At 48.7% G+C, this 5000-nt stretch overlaps 1 protein-coding gene across 9 annotated transcripts in view; it reads left to right on the top strand.

The window, feature by feature from the left end:
- The window catches only part of Sulf1 (Extracellular sulfatase Sulf1), a 237924-nt gene that overhangs the window by 68195 nt on the left and 164729 nt on the right, over window positions 1–5000 (top strand). For 5 of the 9 annotated variants that reach the window (XM_070123683.1, XM_070123678.1, XM_070123684.1 and 2 more), the window contains exon 2: window positions 1735–1827. The exons of the other annotated variants lie outside the window; for them this stretch is intronic. The gene's annotated coding sequence lies outside the window, so the exon portion shown is untranslated. The remainder of the gene's footprint in view (window positions 1–1734; window positions 1828–5000) is intronic. 9 annotated transcript variants of the gene reach the window in all.

The raw sequence follows: 5000 nt of genomic DNA, 5'->3' as shown, positions 1-5000 counted from the left end.
AGAGATCTGTTGGTAAATACGAAGAGCCGACGTGCTTAGGTTCCCACGAGGACTGACGAGTTTCGCGGAGTTACGGGCATAATCAGATTAGGGCCGCGCACACCTAAAGCAGCGACCAGATTGGGGCCATGGAACAGTGAGCGATGGGTGAAGGGTGCGGGCGAGGGAAAGGGTAAGGTAGGGATGAGGGAAAGGGTGAAGAGTGTGGATGATGGGCGGAGAGCCTCGGCATTTATGGGTTATGGAGCAATAGAGGAAGGGGCGAAGGAGGGAAATAGCGAAAAATAGATATAGGTTTCAGAGATTGAGGGGAATGCGACTCCTGTTCTCATCCCTTTTTTCTCTTTCCTCTCGCTTCTCTTTTCTCCTATCGCTTCTCTTTTCTCTGTTTTTTCTCAGTCCTCTCTTCTCTTTTCTCTTTTGTTTTTGTTCTCCCTTATCTCTTCTGTTTTTGTTCTCCCTTATCTCTTCTGTTTTTGTTCTCCCTTATCTCTTCTGTTTTTGTTCTCCCTTATCTCTTCTATTTTTGTTCTCCCTTATCTCTTCTATTTTTGTTCTCTCTCCGCTCTTCTATTCTCTCTTCTGTCTTCTCTCTTTTCTTCTCTTCTGTTCTCTTCTCTCCTCTCTTCTCTCGCTTCTCTCTCCTCTCTCTGCTCTTTTTTATTCTCTTCTATTCTATTCTCTCCCTTTCTCTCTTGAACCCACGCTCGCTCTCACTTAAAAAGAGAACGAGAAATCAGAGAAAAATCGGAGAGGTAGGGTAGATAAAAGCAACATAATGATGCATTCGAAGAAGGTGGGCGGCGGCGGGCAGCCGGGATCGGATAAGCGACCAGCAGCGAAGTAGACGCAGAAGGGTGCCTGTCCGCCCGGAAGTTAGGGCAGGCGCTCACGACGGCGACAGGGTGTAGGGAAGTGCCCTTTTGAGGGAGAAGGGGAGGGATGGAGATACATGTGCATGTAGGGAGCAAAGGGGATTGAATTCAAACGAGGCTGAAATCAGAGTGATGGGAACGGGGGTGTAACAATAACGATGATAGTGGTGGTTACGGTGATCATGGTAATTGTTTTGATACGTTGAATGATTCTAATAGCAATGATTCTTGCCGCCAGCTCATAGGATACATAAGATAGATGGCGAGCTAGCGAAGGTGCCTTGGTTAAAGGAAGAATGGAAACAGACGCAGAGGAAGGACGAGCGCCTGCGACGGCTGTTCTCCTGCGCAAGGGATGCAGGTCGGGCGCAGAAGGCGAGCGATTCTTGACGGGGAGAGAGGCGCCGCCGGCGGTCGGGGCTATGCAGCTTTGAGTGCTTTCTATCTCTGTTTATTTGCTCACCATGATATGATGATTAGATGATAAGGAAGATTTTAGAATCCGAGTGTCATTTTGCTGTTTGATGTGGTAGTTGCCTCACTATCAAAGTACTTCACAAGTTTGAATTTCAATTCAGTTCAGGGAGATTCGCGCAGGCTAGCTTTCCTTACCTCTTGGTTAAATCAAGAGAAGTGCGGGCACTTTATAGCCACAATACAATATGTCTCTTGCTAGTATGAATATTTAGATAATGACATTTGTTATGCGTAATTTCCAGTGTGTGCAATGATTTTATCATCACAGGAATGTGTTATCGGGATCTGTCTTATCAAATAAAATCACAGAGATCATAGGCAAAGTATTAATCCCATTGCCAAAGGACGTAATATTCTGACATTTCTTTTTGCTTTCTTTCAGGTAAACAAACCTAGGGCGACGCAGGTGACGCAGGTGCCCCGGCCGCCGAGGGAAGCGAAGTGCCCCGGCGGGCCCGGCTCTCTCGCTCGCAAGGTAAACGGTTTCCTCTCGTGGCCGGGGCTTCCATGGCCGCACTTTGTTGCACCAGTGCGACATAGTGGGCCATGTCCGGTGCCCAATGGCCTTCACTTAGGAAAAATGGCGCGAACAGACCTACTCAGTGCGGCGCTTGCACGGGGTCCCTTCCAGTAAGGGCTTTATGGACCTCCACTCTATTTATGTGTAATGTGGACACGTAAAGCAGATAGAGATACAGATATTAGCCATGGTGAAGGCGGCTTCTCTCTCTCTCTCTCTCCCTCCCCCTCCCCTCCCCCCTCCCCCTCCTCTTCCCTCCCCCTCCTCTCTCTCTCTCTTTCTCTCTCTCTCTCTCTCTCTCTCTCGCTCTCTCTCTCTCTCTCTCTCTCTCTCTCTCTCTCTCTCTCTCTCTCTCTCTCTCTCTCTCTCTCTCTCTCTCTCTCTCTCTCTCTCTCTCTCTCTCTCTCTCTCTCTCTCTCTCTCTCACTCTCTCTCTCTCTCTCTCTCTCTTTTTTGTCTCTCTTTTCTCTCTCTCTTTTTCTCTTTCTTTCTCTCTCTCTCTCTCTTCTCTCTTTTGTATCTCTTTTCTCTCTCTCTCTCTCTCTCTCTCTCTCTCTCTCTCTCTCTCTCTCTCTCTCTCTCTCTCTCTCTCTCTCTCTCTCTCTCTCTCTCTCACTCTCTCTCTCCCTCTCTCTCCCTCTCTCTCTCCCTCTCTCACTCCTCTCTCTCTCTCTCTCTCTCTCTCTCTCTCTCTCTCTCTCTCTCTCTTCCTCTCTCTTCTCTCTCTCTCTCTCTCTCTCTCTCTCTCTCTCTCTCTCTCTCTCTCTCTCTCTCTCTCTCTCTCCTCTCTCTCTCCCTCTCTCTCTCTCTCTCTCTCTCTCTCTCTCCCTCTCTCTCTCTCTCTCTCTCTCTCTCTCTCTCTCTCTCTCTCTTTCTCTCTCTCTCTCTCCCTCTCCCTCTCCCTCTCTCTCTCTCTCTCTCTCTCTTCTCTCTCTCTCTCTCTCTCTCTCTCTCTCTCTCTCTCTCCTCCCTCCCTCCCTCCCTCCCTCCCTCTCTCTCTCTCTCTCTCTCTCTCTCTCTCTCTCTCTCTCTCTCTCTCTCTCTCTCTCTCTCTCTCCGCTTGGACTTCTCTTTCACCCAAGAACATTTCTTTTCCGTATGCTTGACCAATTGTGAATGGTGATGGCGTGGCTTAACTATATACTCTGCTGTCTGCGTGTACACGGCAAACATCGGTTCTCAATAGGCCCGGATATCGGTGTGGGCGCTAAGTTTGAAGCGCTTACGCACGCAAATGGCCACACACACTTACCCTCTCACTCGCACAACTCTAGTACGTAATCTCGATCTCATTTGCGTCTTCGATCTCACTCTCACTCACTCACCCACTCTGCAGGAAAGGAGCCTTGCGCGCCCTTGCAGCCGCGAGTTGAAAGCGCGGCGCATTTCGCGTTGCCGAGCCCTCAACTGCGCCAGCAAAGAGGATTCTAATGTAAGAAATGCTCGAGATAAAACCCCTGCCGCTCTGCCATTGGCCGGTGTCTGTCACTGGACAGTGTACTCGGCAGTATGTGTGGGGGAAAGGGTGTGTGAGTGGCGGGACATTAGTCTGTGTCTTGCTTCCCAGACCTTTGTTTCATGGCTCACTGTCGAGATATGGATCGTTTGTCATGACACTAATGTTCTGCTGGCTAAAATAGGTCACTGGAGTTGAAGCATCATTACTTATTGTCACACATAGCAATTAGGATAAAGTACATTCCTCTTGCATTGCCCTGATCTGCAATTAAGCTCAAGCGGACTATACAAATGTTGCATGGCTTGAGGCCATTAATGCGTTTCATGATGGTACACGACCTCTGTGATTTAGGCTGACAACCAATGTGGTGTCTTCGCAGACGCGAAACCTCAGAGGGAGGAGACGCGGGGGATGCGGAGATGTCGCTGCAAAGAGGGTTTTGCAAAGCGGCTGTCCGCAACGGGAGCTGGCGGGCAGGCTCCCTTAGGATTGGGGGACTTGTGGCGAGGTAGCCAGCACCTCCAGGGCCGTGCACATATACGGGAGCGAGGGCGCCGGGGAGCACGATCGTTGTGGAGCCACTGCATCCTGGGGTCTGATTGCGCCGTGCAAGGAGCCGTCCTGCTGAGGCGTAAGTCGTCGCTTACTTCTTTCGCGTTATTCTCTTGCCGACCTGATTTCACTCCATTTATATCGATCTCCGACCTCGCTCCCTCTCCCTTGCCCCCCCCCCCTCGCTTATCACATCAGGGTCCAATGTTATCGCTGTTTTCCTTCTCCAGAGTTTGCTTCCTCCTCCGAACTCCAGAGCACAGACAGATGACGTCACACACTTGGCCTTGACATTTGCATAGTTACTTTGCCTCCCAAAAAGAACAGAAACAAATGTGCTGTATCATTCAGCCAGGAGGTAAAAATGGCTGCTGACGTAACGTGTTGCAGGTTACGGTGCAAAAGTTGTACTATTGTGATAGAGTTGCAGGCAATTGCGGTACCAACAATGTACTGTATAAAAACGATTTTTATGAGCTTTGTAAAAAAAGAAATAGATAACGCCTTGGTAATAACCAGTTTTAGACAGTATAGTTTTCAGTCCTATTTTGGATTAAAACAGTTTCCAACAATTTCCTTCTATAATGTTTGTCTTTTTAGAATAATGTGTGCGGCATGATATGTATGGTTTTCTACAAGAGAGGGACGCTTAGAACCATCAAAGATAATGATGGTAATGGTAGAGTTGATGATGGTGGTGGTCAGCTCAGACCGCAGTGGGCCTCGAACCCGTCGGATCTCACCTGGTCGCCAACCGCGCGCGCTTCCACTGCACCAGGACAGGAATGGGAAAAAATATCGGCATGATCATAGAATATTTATGAGAAAACTTGAACAAGACCAGATTTGCACTTAACAGTCTCCTTAGTTAAGATATAAACAATAAAGCACACCAGTGCAATATGTTCATATTAATTTTACGAAACGCTGGCGAGTGTTGAAAGTTATTGGGAAACGTTTAGAAGCACATCTGGTCATAAATATGAGGAATGTGATAAAGTCATGTACCCGGGCGCGTCGCTCCCTCCGGGCTCGCCAAAGGTGACAGCGACGTGCAATAAACCAGCTCATAAGCCATAGCGCCGCCTCAACACATGGGGAATATTCAATCCTGCAA

The sequence above is a fragment of the Penaeus vannamei genome, chromosome 7 (assembly GCF_042767895.1).
Source record: "Penaeus vannamei isolate JL-2024 chromosome 7, ASM4276789v1, whole genome shotgun sequence".
NCBI lineage: Eukaryota > Metazoa > Arthropoda > Malacostraca > Decapoda > Penaeidae > Penaeus > Penaeus vannamei.
Note: the sequence above shows the minus strand (reverse complement) of the source record. Positions and strands in the feature narration are given on the sequence as shown.